General features: G+C 38.4%; 1 protein-coding gene and 1 long non-coding RNA gene across 3 annotated transcripts in view; both read left to right on the top strand.

Annotated features, from left to right (window-relative positions):
• LOC129471017 (uncharacterized) overlaps positions 1–23,454 on the top strand; it is a 344,636-nt gene that overhangs the window by 5,937 nt on the left and 315,245 nt on the right. The gene's annotated exons all lie outside the window — the stretch shown is intronic.
• The window catches only part of LOC129471019 (uncharacterized), a 52,848-nt gene continuing 30,846 nt past the window's right edge, over positions 1,453–23,454 (top strand). Inside the window, exons 1-3 of the long non-coding RNA XR_008653468.2 lie at positions 1,453–1,592; positions 4,035–4,084; positions 12,354–12,468. This is a non-coding gene — a long non-coding RNA (uncharacterized lncRNA). The remainder of the gene's footprint in view (positions 1,593–4,034; positions 4,085–12,353; positions 12,469–23,454) is intronic.

The following is a 23,454-nucleotide window of genomic DNA, read 5'->3' as shown; positions in this document are numbered from 1 at the left end:
CAAGAAATCAATCTATTGGCTGATTCCTGTGGAAAATATTCCAGTACTTCGATTGTAAAATTACTCAAAAATACAGCACTTTCCAGTATTTCCCATTAAATCTTTTTTTTCTCTTTCAGTTCAAATCCCTCCTGACAAAGAGAAGTTAACTAATGGTATAGAAATTACGATATGTAGGGACAGAAGCCTCCTTTGTGTACTCTCTCTCCTTTGCTTTCTTTCTAGGACTTTGCTTGAAGAATGAACTTTGTCTACGGTTTTAAAAAGCTGATCCACAAGAGCTGATAGGCCAGAAAAAACACAAAATATCTCTTGGTGACCTCCTGAGGTCACCAAGAGCCTAGGTTTCTGAATTTCCTATCCTTAGTGAGTCTGCTCATCTTTTCTTCAGTGTATTAGCTGGCTTCTGCATTTACATCTGTAAAAAAGTCTTAAAGAATCTTAGGAAAATGTCTTTTAAATCGTGAGACATGAAATGGACAGTTTAGCTAACTAAGCAAGTCAGGCAAAAACCTTCTGTCTGAATAATTACTCTTTGTTTAAATAAGTACCCTTATTCAGTACTTACCATGGGGTAACATATAGCATTTAATTTAATTCTCAAAACAGCTCTTTCAGGAAGTCAGTGTCAGTAATCTCATTTTACCCAAGAAGGATACCGAGATCTGAATAAGTGAAATAATTTGACCCCCCTCAATCCAGTAAGCGAGAGACACGATTCAAACTCCGTTTCAGTCGTTCAATCCAAGTTCATAACTATTATCATATGTCATGAATAACTGATTAATCAGAAGCATTGCTAGATTTTTGGAGGGTTGCTTTGTGGGAAAATGGCTAAAATCATTCAGAGAATTGCCTCAAGCTTTTATTCTATGTATAACTTTTCTTTAGCTCTCTCTTATTCTTCTAATGCTAAGTATTTAATGATAATCATGTCAGCGATTTCATTGATATTTCACAGCTTTTCCCTCAGCAGTTAGAAGAGATCTGGCACATAGTAGGTATTCAATAAATACTTATTAAGACTAGGCATGGTGGCTCACGCCTGTAATCCTAGCACTTTGGAAGCCTGAGGTGGCAGGATTGCATGAGGTCAGTTCAGCGGTTCAAGCCCAGCCTTGGCAACATAGCAATCCCTTGTCTCTACAAAAAAAGAGAAAAGAAATAATAAAATAAAATAAAATAAATTGGCCCCTCATAAAAATCTGCTCTGAAAGAAGCAAACCTTTTCAAGGTCACCTGGAGTTAATGGAGGGACAGTTTTTAGCCCGTTTTCTTCTTGGGACTTTACTGGAATTGAATGGTATTGTAGGTTAAGTGGAAGTCTTCATTGGCTGATTCTTTATGAAAATTAGATCTCAGAGGAGTGATGATGGATATTAGTCACTAGGGAGAGATAATCCGGTCAGTGGAAATGACAGTGATGACATCACAATGACTCTGTTTGCCCAATGCCACTGGAAACAGCAGGAAGGAGACTTGAAGCAAAGCCATCAATTTCCACAGAAAGGGGAAACCCACACCCAAATGGTAGGGAGGGCCCAGGAGCCAGAATTCAAGTGAATAGTTTCCTGAGTGGTCAGCAGCGTCAGGTGATTTGGGGAACAGATAAGCCCCTGGTACTTGGTAGCACTGCATTCTGGTGAGTGAATCACCAAGCTGGGACCTGGTGCTGGCTCAGCTCTGTGACCTTGGGCCTAAAGAATCTTAGGGAGATGTGTTTTACATCACAAGAAATGAAAAGGACAATTGTGCTAACTAAATAATTTGAGTTCCAATCTTTTGTCTGAATAATAATAATGAGAATCTTTTCCTGAGTACTTACTATGTTCCAGACCACGTGTACTATGTCCTCTCTGATCCAGTTTCCTATTTGCAGACTGCAGGGGGTAGAAACTGTGTTGTCTTTGTTTGCCCTGTGAATGAATGACCTTAGCGTATTTTTTAAAAGTCTTCTAACTACTGACTTCAAGCAACAGGTAGTGTAGAGAAAGTAGTTTGTATCATTATTGATAATAACAGTAGATTCCCTTCATTGAGATCTTTGTGCTAATTATTCAATCCTCATAGCTATCCTGCCATCTGGGTTTTACCCTCCTTATTTTACTTACGATGAAAATAAGACCCAGCAAAATTAAGTGACTTTGCCTGGCATTGTGGAGCCAGAATGTGCAGTTGGGATTTACACTGGGGTCCAGTTACCTCCAAAGCTTGTGATCTCCATTAATCAGAGCAGCCTAGTAACATAAAGACTTTCACCTAATTGATCTTCATCATTCGGCATTTGTATTTGGCCTGATGAATACCATCTGTAAGAACATCATTTTTTCTTCTGATGCTAAATCTAAAGTTCTAACTAGCTTTTCTTGACCCTACTCTGAAAGTCATAGTTCCACTTTGGAGGTGGCTCTGTATAGCTCATGACCAGCTTATAGCAGTTCTACGAAGGTGATCCCATCTTCAGCCTGTTCACTCACCAGGAGCTCCTTGTTTACTTGTCATTCTAGAAGACCATACTCACATTATTGCTCATGCTTTAAAACTCCATATGAATCCCACTAATCTTTCCTTTGACTATATTCTTAGGGCTTCAAATCCTTTTTCTCCTCCCTCTACTATCCTTGAAATGAGAGCTTCACACCTGGGGTTCAACATCATAACTACAAATGGAATTCAGAAGTGCTAGACTTCTAGCTTTGATCCAAACTACTTCTAAACTGCAGCCAAATTAGCAACACAATGTGTGCAAATACAATTTTATTATTTTCTAAAAGTGCACATTTGATGTAGACAATTGTTAAATATATGGCATCTTTAACTAGTAGGGAATCTGACAACTCTAGGAGTATTTTGAGTCGTGCCAGAGTGCTTTATGCTCCCTGAGTCCAGAATTTTCCCTTTCCTAGTTTGGTTCACACGTGTTGTGTTTTGGCGTCCTTTGTTAGTCTTTAAGGTACACAAGGGCAAAGGACAAATCTATTTTCTCCATGGTTACATAGTAGGCACTTCACAAATATGCCTTAAATGAGTGAGCTTACTATTGCCACTAATTTGGTTCTAGTTTTCAGAGCCAGGTTTTTTGTTTTTAATTTAGAAAAGCCATTCTTTTACACACACACACAGACACACACACACACACACACACCAGGAATGATTGAAGTAATTTCTGTTTCTTACTGTATTATTATTACTATTAGGAGGCAAGTCCTGCTTTAATCAGAATCATCATGATTCCTTTTTTCTGCAATGAGACATTTCCAGAGCTAGGCGTTCCCCAGTGGGTACTTCAGGATCATGAGTAACAAGGCACAGGGCCTCCCTTAATTGCTCAGCACAGCAAGTAAGAGTTACACCTATGCTGTGGGCAGTTTTGGTATCCTTTGCATGTGCTAAAGAGAAGGTAATAATAGTTTCCTGCCTCATAGGGATGTTATGAAAATGACTTGATCAATGAAAGTGTTGGCTTAGTGCCTGGCATACAGGAAGTAAGAATGTTCAAATCAGCGGGCTTACGTGAACCCACCCACTAGTCAAGGAAGAGTGGTTCCTGACTCCTGACCCAGAGAGCCAGTAGCAGACTAGCTTTCCTTTCTCAGTTAACCTCCCCACAACCCCACTCCATAACCAATTTATGGGCCTTTCTCCCCTAGAAAAGAAAAAAAAAAACAAAACAGCCATTTGTGTGCAAATGGGTATGTATTTTTTCCTACTCATCTTTACTGTTAGCCCTTCATCCCTCTATAAAATGTTTCATGTTTTAAACAGATTTACTCCCTACGGTCTGCTTGGATTAGTAGTTTATATAGATTTAATTTAGCATTTTCTCAAGTACTGGGCTTTTTTTCTGGCAGAATTTTTCAAATAGCCAAAACGTAATATTCCCTCTGAATATTAAAAAACAAAAAAAAAAAAGATTTTTACACGACAGATAATTTTTACACACGCAAAAAAGTAATTTTCAAAAGTAAGAACTTCTGCCAGATGGTGCTTAATAAGTCTGTCCTAATGGTATTTATCTTAATGCTTACTTTCAGGAACAGTGGATAATACCATATTCAGCCCCCCTGACAACCCCATGAAACAGGTGATGTCATTAGTCCTACTTTCTGGAGGAAATAAAGGCACAGAGAAGATAAGTAACTTGCCTGAGCTTCCACAGCCAATATGCAGCTGAGTGGGAGTTCAGTGCTAGGCTGTTGGACTGCAGAGCCTGCCCTCTTAAATTGCTACGTGACACTGACTCTCATATGTATTTATGTTTTATCAAGCTTACTATCGGATAAATTGTCATGCTTAGGGATGTAGTCTTAAAGAGTGGAAATTCAGACATTAGTAGAAATTCAAGTATCAAGACAGTTGGGGACCAGGAGGCCGAAAGGGGGTATGGTTTAGGGAGTCATTCACAGGTGTGGGATTCTGGCTACCAGGACAAGTGGAGTTGAGGAGAATGTCTTCCCAGCATCCCAAACCACTCATTCGCCTAACAATTAGACTGGCCCTTGGGAGCACTATTCTTCTTCATTGGTCTCATTGCCACAACCATTCTCACAAACTCCCATTGCCCTCAGCTCAGCCCAGGTCTTTGTATTGTTCAGGCCGTGCTGTGGGCCCTGCTCTAAAAATAGCATATGGCAAAGAGGGCTGTCCTGTAGTTGCAAAAGTGGTGTAGGATTTAAATTCCCCATGATGAGCTAATTTGGGGGCCCGCTACAAAGATTTTCAGAAAACTTTTCAAAATAATCTCAACTACTGTGACTACCGAACACAAAGGCAAGGGGCTGGGAGCAGGAAATAATACCTTCATTATCCAAACTAATGTGCATACGTTTGAAACGTACAAAAATGTAGATGTGTCGCATGTGACAACTCGACCTGGTAATGAGATTTTGGGGCATCAAATCAATGCTAGTTGTAAATAGTGCATTTGCCATGTACTGCCTTTGGATTAATTAGCATCCATAACATAAAATAAGTTGTTTCCTGAAATGTAAACCTAGCAATTAGCGCTTCATCAAGTCCCTATCAGATGTTAGAAAAATAATTGGTTTTGCAGTTGTTTTTTTCACTCAAAACAGGTCCGACGGTACATATCAGTGGCATTCACAGCAACATAATGGTAATAAACTTCAGCTACTGTTGGACTCTTTGTAAGCGGTGCAGTTACTAAAGCGAGAGTTTGGAAGTATGGTTTTCTTTTAGGCACCCTCACCGTGGTGGTGAGGGTGCCTACATTCTAGTTAAAGTCAGTAACACAAATTAACTCATGTAAATGTTTTTAATCAGTGTTTCTTACAGCTGATTATTCAGCTCATTAACTCTGATCACAAATCTGGACTTTGGAAAACTTAACATTTTTTCTGTTACCTTTTACAACAAAATGGTGGCTGAGGTAGAGAAATGACTTGTTCTCTGACTGGTGACTTTGGTCCCTGCATCGAGGAGTGGCAGAGGTCTCAAAAAAAAAAAAAAAAAAAAAAAGAAACCTGACAAAATTCAAGACCCTCTCCTTCACACTGACCAGGTGAAAAGGGAAAGGAACCATCTAGAGACAGTAAATAAATGAAATATTAGGCACTTGTTAAACAAAAACAAAAACAAAAAAAGTGAGAGGAGGGAAGAACCATATGTTTAGCATATAAATATGTCCAAAATGTATTTTTCAGCAAGCAAGTCTCATAGTATTGTTAGTCTAATTGGATCCTACTGTAGTAAAAATGAAATAAAATAGCAACAACAAAATCTCAGCTTGTGCTTAAAATATGATATGCTGAGAAAAAAATGTCTAGAAAGGTGGATATACATTCACCTGTCACCAATGGAGTATTCTTACCCTGGAGTAAGAATTTTGGAGATATTTTACACTTTCTACATTTCAGTGGTGCCAATTTTTATATTGTTTGATTATTTTTACAACAAGAATATAGTATATTTTTAATGAGAAAAACTATGTTTTTCTTTGTAAATATACAGATGATATATAAAAAATATATATGATAGTATCACCACTCTTAGGGAAAACTTTTCTCATAAGTTATATATAGGCCTAGCTTTTTCTGTAATATTCAACATATGTTTCATTATTTGAAAATAACCTTATATATTTTGCCTATATGAGAACAAATACAAGGAAGAGATTTATGATGGTTGAGTCAGGCTTTTGAGGGAAACTTGTGACTTAGAAATACAAGTATTGGATATACAGTAACCCTGGATTTAAGACATGAATGGAGAATAATAGCTGAATAACAGGAAAAAATATATAAGCTTTCCCAGCCCTTGACTAGTAAACAAGAAAGACATTTGTTTATTCACTCAATAGATTATTCAAACACCTACTGCCTGCTATACACTTTGCAGCTAGTAGAGGCGTTCACAGCTAGTGGAGAAGAGAAGCAGAAAATAAGCTAATACATGAACAAGTATATAATTAAATATTGTGCTAAGTATTGTAAAAGAGATGAAAAGAGAGATAGTGTAGATCAGGTGAATAGAGAAAACCTCTTTGAGAAGTGATAAGCAAATTGCAACCTAGAGAATAAGAAGGAGAATAAGAAGGAGCCAGGCCCTAAAAGAAAAGCAGAGAAAATATTCCTGGCGGAGAGAACAGCAGGGCCAGGTCTGAGCTAGGAAAGAAGGTGGAGTTTTTCAGAACCCAAGAAGCCCTTGCACCTAGGGTTCTATGAATGAGGAGGAGATGATTTAGAATGGGGTTGGGATGTACTTCAAAATAACTGAACAAGTGGAATTGGAATGTTCCTAACACAAAGAAATGATAAATGTTTGAGGTGATAACTATTCCAATTACCATGATTTAATCATTACAGTGTATGCTTGTCTCAAAACATCACATGTACCCCATAAATATGTACAACTGTTATATATCCATGAAAATTTAAAAAAGTTTTTAAATTTACAAAATAAAGAAACAGACAAAAGAATGGAATTGAGAGAGAGCCAGGAGCCAGCTGATATAGGGCCTTTAAGGTGAGGAATCCGATTTTATTGAGAGTAGAAGGAGTGCCATGGAAATATTTTAGGCACGGGCATGGCAAGATGCCCTTTTTGTTGTTTTTAAAAGATAACTCTGGCTGCTGTGTGGAGAACAGTCGAGGAGGCTATTCTGCTATCCAGATGAGAAATTGAAGTGGCTTGAACTTAAGGTGGTGTTCGTTAGTAGGGGTGGCAAGAATTGGATACATGTAAAGTATATTCTAAAGGCAGGATTAATGGGACATGAAGAAGGATGTTATGATGGGGATGAGAGTAAGGGGGTATCAAGAATGAGTTCCAAAATTATATGCAGATATTGCTCTCTCCTATATACAAATAACACCCAGCTAAAGAATATAAGATAATAAAATTTCCATAAACAACAGCAACAAAATCACTGGGAATAGAAATGACAAGAAACCTGCATGGCCTATATGAATTATGTTTTACAGCACTAATGAAGACCTCAGAGAAGATGTGAGTAAATTGAAAGACACCATATTCTTAGGATGACTGGATATCACAAAGATGCCTGTTCTTTCTAAGATAGTTTATAAAATGACTAGAAAGAAAAAATACCAATAATTTATTTCTGTTATTTCATTTCAAACAATGAGACTAATTAATCCAAAATTTTATTTGGGAAGATAAACAAAAACATCTCAAAAAACTTTGAAAATGAAGAGCAGTATGGAAAATCTAGCATTAATGCCAGATATTAATAGAGAATTTAGAGCTACAATAAATTAAATAAATAGGGTGATACTGGATTGTAAATGGACGGAAAACCCAATGGGAGAAAGTAGAAAATCCAGAAAGAGATGTAACTTTGAGAATTTAGTTTCTGATAGAGATGGCTTCTCAAACTGATTGGGAAAGTCTAGGCTACCCAATATACACTGCCAGAAATGACTTGGTAGCCATCTGGTAAAACACACACTCACACAAATAATCATAAAGTTGAATCTATACTTCATGCTTTAAGTACACACTTGATCCATATCAAATGGATCAATAAATAAATGTAAAAAATTAAACCAAAACTGATCTAGAAGGAAATAGGAAGGAATAATTACTTTATATCTGTGGCATAAGGAAGGCCTTCTAATATGACTCAAAATCCACACGCCATAAAAGAAAAAAAAATGAAATATTTAACTGCATTATAAAACAAACAAATTCTGCATGATAAGAAACATTATGTCTTGGCCCATTTTGTGTTGCGATAATAGAATACCACAGACTGGGTAATGTATAGTGAATGGGAATTTTTTCGCTTATAGTTCTGGAGGCTGGTAAGTCCAATGTTAAGGGGCTGGCATCTTGAGAGGGCCTTCTTGCTGTGTCATCACATGGCAGAAGGGCAAGAGAGGGAAAGAGAGAGAGAGAAAGAGAAGGGAGATTAAACTGCTCCCTTTTATAATGAACCCACTCCCTTGATAACAGCATTAATTGATTCTCTCTGTCCTCATGACCTAATCCCCTCTCATTAGGCCCCACCTCCCCGTGCTTTTGAATTACGAATTAAGTTTCCAACATATGCTTTTTGATGGATGCGTTCAAACCATAGCACATCATAATCAAAATTGAAAGTTAAATGACAAGCTGAGGAAAAAATATTTTGAGCTCATAGCACAAAGAGAGATTTTTCCTTCGATATACAATAAGAACCTACAGAGATACCAATTGATAGCTCATAAGAAAGGAAATACAAACAGTACAGATTTGTGAAAAGGTGCTCATAAAACTATACCAATGCGAGCTTTTCAGTAATCAGATAGGCAAACTATAAAGTTTAATAAACACAGTCAATTACTGAGGCTTTGGGGGAGCTCTTAGGCATTGTTGACTGAGTAAGTTGATAGAACTTCTAAGGAGGCAATTTGACATTTATCAAAACTGCAAAATCATATACCCTTTGACCCAGCAGCCTACATTTTATTTATCAGATATATTTGCACGTGTGGAAAATGGCATGCACAAGCTTCCTCACTGCAGTATCATTTCTAATGTCAAAAACAATGAAAACCTAAACTATAGCAGACTGATTTAACAAATCAAGATATTTGCAGACAATGAAATATAATGCATCTGCAAGAAGAATGTATATATATATATGTAAAAACTGGAGAAAAATAGTATTACATAATTTTATTTGTGTGTATATTCTAACGAAACTCTGAAAGAATGTGTAAGAAACTAAGGATAGTGGTTACTGTGTGTGGATGATGGGGAATTGGGAAGATGGGGTATGCATTAATTTGCTAAGGTTGTACATTATGGATTAGTCAGGGTTCTCCAAAGAAACAGAGCCAACAGAATGTATGTGTGTACACACACACACACACACACATATACACACTTATATGTGTATGTATGTGTATGTGTGTATATATGATTTATTATAAGCAATTGACTCACATGATTATGAAGGATGGAAAGTCCCTAAACCTGCTGGGTGAATTGGCAAGCTAGAGACTCAGGAGAGCTGATTGTATAGCACCATTTTGGATCCAAAGGCCTGAGATCCAGGAGAGCTAAAGATGTAGTTCCCATCTGAAGGCTGGCAGGCTGGAGACCCAGGAAGAAATGATGTTTCAGTTGAGTCCCAAGGTATAAAAAAGCCAATGTTTCAGTTTGAAAGCTGTCACGTGGGAATAATTCTCTTACTTGCAGAAGGCTTAGCATTTTTGTTCTATTCAGGCCTCATTAGGTGAGGCTCATCCACATTAAGGAGTGCAATCTGATTTATTCAATCTACTTATTTAAATGTTAATTTCGTCCAAAAATATTCTTACAGAAACACCCATGACAATTTTTGAGCAAGTATCTGGGCACCCTGTGGCCCATTCAAGTTGACACATTAAAATTAACCATCACAGGCTACCATAACAAAATAAATATCACTGACTAAGTGGCTTAAGCAACAGGAATTTATTTTCTCACAGTTCTGGAGGCCAAGTCTACTATCAAAGTACTGGCAGAGTTGATTTCTTCTGAGGCCTCTCTCTTTGGCTTGCAGACAGCCACCTTTTTGTGTGCCCTCATATGGCCTTTCCTCTCTAGCTCTTCATCTTCTTATAAGGACACTAATATTGGATTCTGGCCCCACTCTCATGATCTAATTTAATCTCATTACCTCCTTAAAGGCCCTATCTCCACATGCAGTCTTGTTGGGAGTTAGGGGGTTAGAATTTATTCCAATATATGAATTCTGTGGGAAATACAATTCAGTCCATAGCAAGGGATAAGGGTAGGAGGGAGACTGCCATTGTTCACCTTTTTGTACCTTCTTGGTTTTAAACTTCCTAAATGCATTATCTATTTTTAAATATCTTAAAAATGAACTCCAAGTTTCTGCTTCCAGCATCTTGGAGGATGGTGCCATTCACTGGGTTGGAGAAAACTGAGGAAAAAAAAGTTTGATAAGGTGGGAATAGGGTGGAGATACTGGAGAGACACTGCAGTAGAAGGTTAGTGAGGCAGTTGGTGTCCAGGAGAGGAGTCTAGGTTGGAGGTGGGAAAAAAGGAATTTTCTGCATGGTTACAAAGTCAGGGGGAATGCATCAGGTCACCCAAGGCAGTGGTTCTCAAACTTCATTTGGCATGCATCAGAATTTCTGACGGGCTTGTTATAACATAGATTGTACAGCCCTATCCTCCAGATAGCTGATTCATTTGGTCTGGAGTAGGGTCCAAGAGTCTGCAATTCTAACAGGATATGGACACTGCTGATTGGGGGCCCCACTAGGAGAACCATCAGCCTAGGGCAATGACTCTCCATTCTAGCCGCACATTAATATAACACGGAGAGTCTTGAGGAAAAAAAACGTGATTATGTGGGATCCATTCCACTGCAGACCAGCTAAGAAAGAACCTCTGGAGACCGGGCCTGGGCACTAGTAATATTCAGAAGCTCTCTCATTAATTCTGATATGCAGCTTGAGCTAAGAGCTTCAGACCTAGGGAAAGCTGCCACAGAAATGAGAGAAGGCCAAGAACAAAGACTTTAGGATGTCTGCCTTCTAAATGACTAGTAGGCAAAAAAGGAACCAACCAAGAGATTGAGAAGTGGAGAGACATTGGGAAACCTGGGACCTGTACTCTGGTGTCATGGAAGGCAGTCATTAACTCCCACCCATCTACACTGGGTTCTGGTGACACAGACACAAATAAGACCTACGCAGCCTTCAAGAGCTTCCTTAGTGTTAAGGGCCAAGATGCTCTTCTAAAGAAGTGATGGCATAATCAGTCCACTTCTTGATGTGTGTCCTAGAGGGATACTTTCTCATATGCTCAAGGACTCATGTCAAGGATGTTCATAGCAGCATTGCATGTAAGAGTGAAAATCTGGAGCCTACCTGTCTTCAAAGAATGGCTCATTATATAAAATGGCATGTTCGTATAGTGGAACACTGTACAGCAGTTCAAAAGAGTGAACCAGGTAGACATCAACTTTCAAGATCTCAAAAAATATTGTCAATGGGAAAAAAACCAAGTTGCACTAGGATATGTATATCGTTTATAGGAAAAACAATTTACACATATATGTGTTTGTGTATAAAGATATAAAAAAGGTCTAGAAGGATGTACTACAAATTCTTATCTGGTGAACGGAAGAGGGATCAAGTTTGTGGAGGATAGGTAAAAGCATTTTAGATTTTTTGGTAATGCTCTTAAAATTGTTAAGCCTTTAGGATTAATGCACATATTGAACTACCTCGATGTTGACTAATTTAAACTTTTAAACGTTGCTTACAAATGTCAGTAACACCTATCAACTCTAAAGTTAATGTATGTATACGCTAGAATTTTTGACTTTGTGTGGGGTTCTGAAATAATGCAATCTATATCCCCTTCTGATTTCTGGGTTAATTCAAAGTCTTCACTGACCAGAAGGAATGTATCTCCCAATCCTTTTCCTAAACCAAAATAGGGCAAAAACTATAATTAAAAGAAAGAAGAAAAAAATGAAAACATTGCTTAGCCATTACTCTTCTGTGAATCTGTCTGCAAAAAAAAATTGTGTTTAAAATAGCGTTTCAAAGATACAGACATCATCCTTTCCCCAGAGTCTTGACTGGCAGACATATTACAGTTATTTAGTCAGGGGGCTGCACTGAATGCAGCTCTGAAAATGTAACCAAGATTTGTATGTTGCAGGTCTCCGCCTTTATACAGCAGGTAAATGATGCTGGAAGATTCTGTACGTAAAGATAAAGAAAGTCACTGAAGCTTACTTTAGTCTGAATATACTTTTGACTTTTTAGGAAGACGAATACCTTGGAGCTACCTGTATTGAGAAACCTCAGTTGTCTCCCTGGAAAGCAATGACTTTTAAATTCTCAAATATTCATTTTCAGAGTGGGAAGACAATCTCTGCATGTGTTAAGTTCTAGATGAGCAAGGACCTTACCTGTATCATTGGCATTGTATCTCCAGTGGCTAGCATAGCACCTGGCATATAGTATCTGCTCAGTAAGTATTTGTGGAATGAATGCAGCCACACAAAAGAAAGAGAAAAATAAAATCATGAATGAATTCTGTAAAATGTTGAGCAAAAGAAATCAAACAGAAAAATACATCCTACATTTTCCCGTTATGTAATGTTATTAAAACAGACAGAATTAATTGATAGTGATAGAAAGTGGTTACTTTGCGGGAGTAGTGTTTGGGAGGGAATAATGGAAGCTAATGGGATGCTGGTCATGTTCTGTTACTTGATTGGAGTGGTGGTTGCACGTATGTGTTCACTTTGTGAAAAGTCATTAAGCTCTACAATTATGATTTGTGCACTTTGCATGTTGTTTTTAAGATTTATTTAACACAAATCAAATCAACTTTTTCCAGAAAAAGAAAAATCACTGTCAAATAAAAGCAAGTAACTGAGGTTTTGAAATTTTGATCCTTTATGTTGTGGTTGATCTTATCTTTGGAAAATTATTTTCCATCTCTAAACATATTTTCATTTCACATTTCTGAAGATACAAAGTGTGTAACCTCACCTCCAGGGCTTAAAGGCTTAGCTCTCCCTGTTCTGAGGCCTTTGCTCTTTCTTATCAGAATTCAGCTGATGGTAAAACAGCTCTTGGAGGATTGGAGGCAGCTCTGCTATTTGTTTGTTAGCACCCATGCCTTTTCTTGCCCCTAATCTTTTGAAATTTTCAAACACTTAAACAGACAAGAGAGAATAGTGAAAGAAAACCAGAAATTTAGGAAAAATATGTGACATTTCCCACCATTTAATACCACCAGACTCACTAAATTTTCTAATGTTTTCTCTTCTGTCTCCTTCTTTCTTTCTCTCCCTCATTCCCTTTTTGATAAAATGAACAAAAACATTTTAAAAATCCTTGAACCTAGTAACTCAGAAATTTAACATAGACACATGCGCATGTACGCAGGCGCGTGCGCACACACACACACGCGCGCACACACACACACACACACACACACACACTTGTCCATGGACAAAGTGATATATTTACAAGGTAATTCACAGCTACAGTGTATGAATGGCAATAGGTTAAAGGCAACCTAAATGCCTTAACCAATGAAAAGGGGACTGGTTAAGTATATGACATTTAACAATAGAAAAGTGTGCTTCTATAAAAAAGAATGAAGAAGCTCTCTGTGTTCAAGATCTTTAGATAAGTGGACTATATCTTAGATAAGTGGAAAATATCAGGTTCAGAGCAGTGTGTTTAGACTACGGTACTTATGAGTGCATAAATTATTCTAGGAGGATATACAAGGAACTGAATATTTGTTTGTCCCAGAGGGGGATGGTATACACGGGCATGAGAGACTTTCTCCCGTATACCCAGTGGTTCCTTTGATATTTGAACCATATTATGTATTGTCACATCAAAAATAAAATTGTAAATACATATAAAATAATACTTTGGGCAAGAAACCCCCAATTTTGCCAAGGATGTGGAATAATGGTATAAACTCACAAAGTACTATTGGAAGAGTAAATTCAGACAACATAACAAGAAGGTAGTTTGTCAAAACATGTCAAAAGCTTCCAAATTTTCCTTTTGAATACATATTTCTGGTCCTAAGAATTTATTTTTAAGAATATAAACTTGCAATGAATGTATGGCTATAATGGAGCACACTGAAGGCCTGGACTGCAGAAATATTGGGTAAAAGCTAGACACATAAGGCCGAGGCGGGTGGATCACGAGGTCAAGAGATCAAGACCATCCTGGCCAGCATGGTGAAACCCTGTCCCTACTGAAAATACAAAAATTAGCTGGTTGTGGTGGCACGTGACTGTGGTCCCAGCTACTCAGGAGGCTGAGGCAGGAGAATCGTCTGAACCTGGGAGGCGGAGGTTGCAGTGAGCCGAGATTGCGCCACTGAACTCCAGCCTGGCGACAGAACGAGACTCAAGTCTCAAAAAAACAAAACAAAACAAAACAAAAACTAGATGTATAAAATAGAGGTTCCACAATGAGAGCACGTTGACACAAGGAGGGGAACAACACACACTGGAGCCTGTTGAGAGGACAGTGGTGGAAGGGAGAGTGTCAGGAAAAAACAGCTAATGTGTGTGGGGCTTAATGCCTAGGTGATGGGTTGATAGGTGCAGCAAACCACCATGGCACATGTTTACCTAACAAACCTGCACATCCTGCACATGTATCCTGGAACTTAAAAAGAAAATTAAATTAAATTTAAAAATTAAAAATTAAAAAACTAAAATAGAGGTTCTGCATAAATTATGGTAAAGCTATATATTAAAAAAGCAATTTTGGAATATTTAATGACAGAAGAAATTATTTATAATATTAAGTGAAAAGTATACAGCATGTACATCCTAATACTATTTGCTGCCAAAAATGTATCTATATAACTTTGTGTAGGTATGCTCACATGTGTACAAAACCAAAATTTAACACTTTTATTCTAGGTAATAGAATAATGGATTTTGTTTTTTAATTTTCATTCTTATATGGATTTCCAAAAGGAATTATACTAGGCTTATGTTTTATGCTAGAAAACTTATAATAAAAGAATTAGGCCAGGCGTGGTGGCTCACGCCTGTAATCCCAGCACTTTGGAAGGCCAAGGTAGGCGGATCACCTGAGGTCAGGAGTTTGAGACCAGCCTGGCCAACATGGTGAAACCCAGTCTCTATTAAAAATACAAAAATTAGCTGGGCGTGGTGGTGCATGCCTGTAGTCCCAGCTACTCGGGAGGCTGAGGCAGGAGAACTGCTTGAACCCAGGTAGTAGAGGTGGCAGTGAGCCGAGATTGTGCCATTGCACTCCAGCCCTGGCAACAGAGCGAGATTCCGTCTCAAAAAAAAAAAAAAAAAAAAAAAAAAAAAAACTTAATGAGGATATTTTCTGAAGGTACTACTACAAGTAAATCCTGCCAAAATATCATAAGTGTGGTCCTGATAATTCAGCTGCATAAAAATCAGCACTGCATTAAATTGAGGTTGATGAAACGACAGAATTGAGACTTCTGAGACGGACAAGGGCCAGTTGCCAATCACTTTATATCCAAAGCGGTATTGTGAAGGGATGCATGATCATGGGCACTGTCTCCATATGGAATGTGTTAACGCTTTCTGAGAATTGTTACTTTCAGACTGAACTATTTTTATTCTTTTTAGGAAGTATGTAAATATCCCAAATAAAAAACAATACACATAATACATATATAATGCACACACACACATATATATATATAAATGGTGATATAATGCTTTTAAAAACTACTTCTAATCAAATTACCCCTACAGTATTATTTTTCTTTTTTATTACTTTTTTATCAAGATGAGATTCCCATAGCATAAAATTAACCATTTTTAAGTGAATCATTAGCATTTAGCACATTCACAATGTTGTATAACCACCACCTCTACCTAGTTCCAAAACATCTTAATTATCCCAAAAAGAAACCCTGCACACATTAAGTGGTTGCTTCCCATTTCTCTCTTTCCCTAGCCCCTGGCAAACACCAATCTGCATTCTGCCTCTATTCTGGACATTCCATAGAAATGGAATCATACAATATGTGGCCTTTTGTGTCTAGCTTCTTTCACATACTGTGTTTTCAAGGTTGATCTATATTGTAGCATGTACCAGTACTTTATTCCTTTTGATGGCTGAATAATATTCCATTGTATGAATATACCACAATTTGTTCATCCATTCATTCAAGATGGACATTTGGGCTATTATTTTGGCTATTGTGGATAGTGCTGCGATGAACATTTGTGTACACATATCTATTTTGACTCCCTGATTTCAATTCTTTTGTGTGTGTGTCGAGGAGTGGAATTACTGGGTGATATGGTAATTGTAAGTTTAACTGTTTTTTTTGAGACGGAGTCTCGCTCTGTCGCCCAGGCTGGAGTGCAGTGGCGCAATCTCGGCTCACTGCAAGCTCCTCCTCCCGGGTTCACGCCATTCTCCTGCCTCAGCCTCTCCGAGTAGCTGGGTCTACAGGCACCCGCCACCACGCCCGGCCAGTTTTTTTTTGTATTTTTAGTAGAGACGGGGTTTCACCGTGGTCTCGATCTCCTGACCTCGTGATCCGCCCGCCTTGGCCTCCCAAAGTGCTGGGATTACAAGCGTGAGCCACTGCGCCCGGCCTAAGTTTAACTGTTTAAGGAACCACCAAACTGTTTTCCACATGGCTGTTATATTTTAAATTCCCACCAGAAATGTTCAAGTGTCCCAATATCTCTACATTCTCTCCAACACTTTTTATTTTCCATTTTCAAAAAATAGCAATCCTAGTGGGTATGAAATATTACCTCACTTTGGTTTTGATATGCATTTTTCTAAATGACTAATGACATTGGGCATAATGGCTTATTGGCCATTTGTATATCTTCAGAGAAAGGGATATTCAAGTTTTTTCCTCATTTTTTAAATGGGTTGTCTTTTTGGTGTTGAGTTGTAGGAATTATTTATATATTCTGGATATTAGACCCTTATCAGATACATGATTTGCAAATACCTTCTCTCATCTCCAGGGAGAAAAAGGTTCTATAGGTTGTCTTTTCAGTTTCTTGGAAATGTCCTTTGATGTACTTGTTACTCATATTTATAGAGAGAAATATTCTTATTTTCTGTTCTAATTTCAGCTAAAATTGTATCTTGGACACATTTTTGTGTTTCTACACATTATTCTTATTTTAATGGCTGCATACTATTCTGTCATATTCCTAGTCATTCCTGGATTGTTGGCAAATTATTTAAGATTATTGCCAGGCGCGGTGGCTCACGCTTGTAATCCCAGCACTTTGGGAGGCCGAGGCGGGCGGATCACGAGGTCAGGAGATTGAGACCACGGTGAAACCCCGTCTCTACTAAAAATACAAAAAATTAGCCGGGCGTGGTGGCGGACGCCTATAGTCCCAGCTACTCGGAGAGGCTGAGGCAGGAGAATGGCGTGAACCCAGGAGGCGGAGCTTGCAGTGAGCCGAGATTGTGCCACTGCACTCCAGCCTGGGTGACAGAGCGAGACTCCGTCTCAAAAAAAAAAAAAAAAAAAAAAAAAAAAGATTATTTTGGTAACAGAAATCAATTAAATTTAAGGAATAATTTAACTACCAGGCATTAGGAAGAATAGGAGCCAGGTGGCTTTAAGGATTGCGTGAGTTTGTAGACTGCCTGAAACACTGCAGTAAACTTGCCTCCTCACTTCTAGTTTCTTCATCTCTCATTTCAAGCTCTTATACAACAGTATCTTACTGGCTCAGCATGGATTGGTGCGTACCCCTGTAGGGCCACAGTACTGCACAGCCCAGATCCCCACTTCAGGACTGAGGTGCTCAGTCTCCCATGGTCCACCAAGCTGTTCTTAGAGATGGAAGGGATGGCTTATGGTCTACTGTAAAATATCGAGACTTTACAATTGCGCTCTCCCAGGTAACACTGCAATGAACAGCTTCTCCTTTTGTGTTATTTCATTTGGATAAATCCCTAAGAGTTAGATTATAACAACTCCTAAGCATTTGTATGTTGCTTACTAGAGGACTTTGTCAATTAACAAAGTTACCAGCAATGAGCAAATGCCACTCAGAATTTTCAATACACCTGTAACTAAAAAGGAGACAGAAAGAGACAATGTCGTTGTGCTGGGAAATCTGCCTGGTAATTTAAATAAATTCTATGTTGTCCACTAATATCTCCCTTCTTCATCTCTAGTAATAATGATACTTTAAAAATGTATAATATTATTTGAGTCATTGCTGCTGAGAAGGAAAACTATATTTCTTAACTTCTCCCATAGCTAGATATGGTTACATATTAGACACATGATTATGTTCTGTCCAGTAAAATGGGAACAATCAATATGGAAAACGCTTCATGCCTTTAAAAGAAAGGAGCATGCTTTCCACTTTGCCTTTCCTCTTTCTGTTGTTTGGAGCGAGAGCATGGTGGGAAAACATCTTGTACAATTAAAGATGAGAACAACCGAGGTCGGATGGCAGAACCAGAAGATAGAAGGAGCCTGGGTCCATGACAGTATGGAACCACCACACCAGCCCCAGACTATCATGCCTTATTCATTATATGGGAGAGAAAAAGAAAATCTTTCTTATTTAAGCCATCAGTATTATGGATCTTTGTGACAGCAGCTGGACCTGTACCCTAACTCACACACAATATTTGTCTTCTCACTCCATCCTTTAGTGTTAATTATTTTAGAAATTAAGAAATTGGAGGGTGGCATATATTAAGGAATTCACCTCAGGGCTTCACATAACAGGGAAGTCCAGATGAAATCCAGGTGTCTGATTGCAAAGTCCATGTTTTCTCACCGTTCTTTTCCTGAAGAATTTATAGTCCTTTTCTAGAATGTTTTCTAATGCCAACAAGCAATTATCTGATTCAATGGTCACCAACTGGGTGGGCTACAATTCAGTTGAATTCTGACACTGTACTTGAAGTTAGTGTTAGATCCGGTAAGTTAAAGGGTCAGTTCTGTAAGACCATCCCCACTTCAGATGACAATTGCAAGTGCCAAACCTCCCTTACTGAGGACAGACGAGCTATGCATTGGCAGCTCCCTCAACTCCCTCCTTGGGTTTGGCAATTTGCTAGAATGGCTCACAGAACTCAAGAAAATAGTCCACTTACCCTTACAGGTTTATTGTAACAGCCAAGTGGAAGAGATGCATAGGACAAGGTATCGGGGAAGGGGCACAGACTTTCTCTACCCTCTTCAGACACACCACCCTCCTAGCACCCAGTTGATGTCTCACCAGCCTGGAAGCTTATCAGATTTTCTTGTTCAAGAGACTTTTTTTTGTTTGTTTTTTAACTCTTCATTCTGGTCTGATGGTTCAAGAGTTTTTATAAAGCTTTATCCCAACCCTCCCTTTCCTTCCCAGAGGTCTGTGGGCGGAGGTGAAAGTTCTAATCCTCTAATCACTTGGTTTTTGTGGTGATCATTCCCATCCGATGACTAGCTTAAATCACCTCATTAGCATAAAATCAGGTGTGATTACCTGGGGCTCCTTAAGAATAATAAAAGACACTCCTGTTGCTCAGGAAATTCCAAGGGTTTTAGGAGCTCTGTACCAGGAATCACAAAGTCCAAATATATTTTTTCTTACCTCTCACCTTTGTAGGAACCTAATTTTCAAACCTCTAGCTTGCTGACTATATGGTAAGATTTTTATACACATTATAAATCACAATATTCACATTGTTGAAGATATACAAATAAATGTCTAAAATTATATCTTTTTCCAAATTTCCTGACTTAATTTTTTTCTGACTTCTAAACAATATGAAAGCTATTCTTGGGTGATCAAAGCCACCCTTCTTTTGAGGCCAGGAAAGCTTTAGAAATTCAGTGACCTTTAAGATAAATCCATAATTATGGATAGAGTTTTACATAATCAAGATTTTTAGTTTCTAGTCTTTAGTGACAGAATCGTAACTCAAACTAGTTTAAGCAAAAATAGAAAAATGTGTTGGCTTAGCTAATTGAAAAAGGGATACCTGCTTCAGGCACAGTTGGATCCAGGATAGCTAATGACTCCATGAAAGAGAGGTCCCTCCCCATCTCTTGGCTTTTTTATCCTGGGTTGGTTTTGGTGTTAGATAGGCTTGTTCCTGGTGGAGGAAAGAATGGATACGAGTTCTCCCAGGCTCACCTTGTTAGCAGCTTAATTACTCCAGCAAAAAACAAACAAACAACCATGCCTTTCTCCTGATAAATCCAGCAAAATATACAAACAGTGCTCCCATCCGGCCAGGTCTGGATCTCATGACCACTTTGTCAAAGATTGGCCCAGCTACATCAAACCCATGGATTGAGCTTGGGCAGGAGTGGTTTTCCAAAAGAACAAAAAGGTGCTATAAAACAGAAAAAGGGGAGAAATGGAACAACAGATGTCCATTACAAGTTTTACAGGTGGTGCTGAAGAATGGGAAAGCTGTTCCAAGTGAGGGCAAAAGCCTGAATGAAGGCATGGAGATACGCTAGTACAGGAAGTTCAGATGGGCAGGAAGACTGGGGAAAAGAGAAAAATCAAGCTGGAAATGTGCTGTAGAAAGTCTTGAGAATCATAGTAAGGTGTCTGTGCCCAATTTTAAAAACAATAGGGAGTTAAAGAGGTGTCCAAAAATATCATCACATATTAAAAGTATAATACATCATCAAGTATAACTTAAAATCATTTCATTTTCTTTATTTTATTCAGGGTCTAGTATGTAGTTATTCTTCATTTAGAAGGCATTTATTTTCAATTAAAGTATATAAGCTTGTATAACCTACTACTGGGAAGTTTTTTTACATTTGTTGAATGCGTCTATCTCCACTAGTTTATTGAATTTCCTCTTGCCTGTAACTTCAGGGTTTGGCTAAACTGAAAAATACATATTAGTATGGGCAATCCCAGGTGGAGGACCAGGGAACTCTCAGAGATAAATAAAAAGAATGCAGCCAACCATGAATCCTTAGACCTGATGGGCAATTTACAACCTCACCACTTCAAGGCACTCATTTATTCTTCAGTTAAAGTTGTTCTCTCAACCTTAGCGCATACTTTGGAAAAAGAAATGTGTTTCGTCACAATAATGATTAAAAAGTCCCTTTGGAGGAAATAACTTGCTGATTAAGATTGATTTTCTCCTCCTTTCCTCTCCTATTTTATGTGCGTCTTCTCTAAAAACAAAAGCAAGAAAATGGTTGATCAGAGTCCAGAGTAATGGGCCACGAAATTCCCAATGGAGGTCAACTGAGGTTGACTATAACTTGGCTTCAGTGGCCTCCCTTCACTGTTGGCTTAAATGAGGAAAGGTTTTGCCGATAGTAAAATGCTACCTGTGAGTTTACTATCATTATCTCAATAGCCAGGTGACATCCATGAAGTGAATTGTGATGGTTGCCATTTTTACTGATAAGAGGCCATGATGACTGGCCTTGGCTTCTCCAACAAGATGATCCTGAGTTTTTGTTACTTAACATGCCTGAGCCTCCATAGCCTCATCTGTAAAATGGGACAATAAAAGTATCGAATACAGGCTTTGGTGAGGATTAGATGAAACAAAAAGCATGAAAAAGCGTTTAGTTCAGTGTTGCAGCATGACCAACTCATCCTAGTTTTCCTGGAGCTTTCCCAGTTTTAGTACCCTGAATCCCACATTTTAGGAACTCTCAATCCCAAGCAAACTAGGATGGTTGGTCAGCCAAGAGTCACGAACTCAGACAACTCTCTCAGAAAGGATTAGCTATTTTTATTTCACAGGAGAAGAGTGAAGATTAAATACTTAGCATGATGTGAGGAACACATTTTAAAAACCATCTTTTACGGTGAAAGAATTAAACCTATTTTTTGAAATGGGTCTTGCTATGTTGCCCAGGCTGGTCTCAAATTCCTGGCCTCAAGCCATCCTCCTGCTTTATTTAGCCTCCCAAGTAGCTGGGATTAACCGGCACACATCACTGTGCTGGCTGCAGAATTAAGCCTTTAAGAATCACATGTAAGCCTTCAATATCCAAATCCCGTACTTTTTCCATGTGCTCTTACTCATTCTTTCATCCAATTCTTTGTTTGTTCACTCATCTCTTCCCTCATAGAACTTACAGTTTAGAAGAGAACACATTTAGTAAATAGTTATCTTACAAACGATTCAGTTTGCCATTATACTAAATAGATTTGATGGTAGTGGCAGGCAATCAGTCATGAGTCAATTTTTTAGGGATTTCCCTAAATCTGTTCATTCTCAAATGTTTCCGCTTGTGATCATGTTTTCTTACAAAGTGGACACCTTGGGCTTTATAGCACAGTTGTTGGCCAAGGGAGAGGAGAAAGCCAATTGGCCTGAAATGACCACATTTGGTCTGGTGATTGGGGTTTCTTTTTTTGTGTTTTAGCATGATGATCAGAAGACCGAAGCAATACAGGGTCTGTCCTATTCCCTGTCTCACAACTGATTCATAGTAGGCTCTTGACCCAAGGGGAGGCCATTCATGATCCACGCAGCTGAACCAGGTCTGCCTTTCCCGGCCCAGAGTAACAAAATGTGGAAAGACCCAAAAGTCTTACATTCTAACCGTTTCTATCACCAACCCAAGAAAGGAAAAATGGGCTTTCCAAATGTGTTTCCATTACAGGATCGAGTCATCTATTATTTTCATTTCAGCAATGCCAGGAAATTCAGAATCAGCCACCTCGTCCAAAATATAATAATCTTTCGGTATTATATTTATGATAACATATCACAGGGAAAGAGGATATTTCACCTGGGAACCAAGGCAGTCTCAGGGAGACTGACTTTCTTCAGCAGCACCATGTTATTATAATAACTTGAGAGAGCTCTATGCTGGGTTAAATGCAACTTTTCACCCCACTGGCATCGCAAACTAAACTGAATGGAGAAGGCAACCTCTAGCAAAACAGGATTAGATTTCACAAAAAGATATGGAAAGGGATACAAAATCTCTCACCATGCCTCCTGCAAAAATAGAAGAGCCTTCGCTGCACTGTTTCTATTCAAAAGCGACTGCTTTCTTACATTGAAGTTTAGGTGGCTTCTTGTTTAAGAAAATCTTTACGAAGTTAGGCATTTTATTTTACTTTCTGTTTTCTATTTAGGATGCATTTCGTGGAGGATTTTTGGGTGTTTAGATTTGGTAGGAAATGCTGTGATTAGGTCCCAGGAAGAAAACAGTGGTTAATTTTGGTCTGGGACCCCACTGGGTCAGGCAGTTAGGAGATTGTCAAGGTGGCAGCAAGTACCAGGGGCCTGTTTAAAAGAATGGCCTCGAGTATGTCAGCAGCACCATTTTTATTAGAATTTCTTTCAATTTCTTCGTTTTTCTTTCTTTTCTTGAGATTGCAACAAGTCTGTGGCTATTTCTTAAAATAATTTAGTGCAAAAGTTGTGCCCCTTGCTACTCTGAGATCTTGCCCAAGATTTGAAAATGTGCCCAATGCAGATGTGATCTGATATTTCAAATGAAGAAAGTAAC

This window comes from Symphalangus syndactylus, chromosome 21, assembly GCF_028878055.3.
Source record: "Symphalangus syndactylus isolate Jambi chromosome 21, NHGRI_mSymSyn1-v2.1_pri, whole genome shotgun sequence".
NCBI lineage: Eukaryota > Metazoa > Chordata > Mammalia > Primates > Hylobatidae > Symphalangus > Symphalangus syndactylus.
Note: the sequence above shows the minus strand (reverse complement) of the source record. Positions and strands in the feature narration are given on the sequence as shown.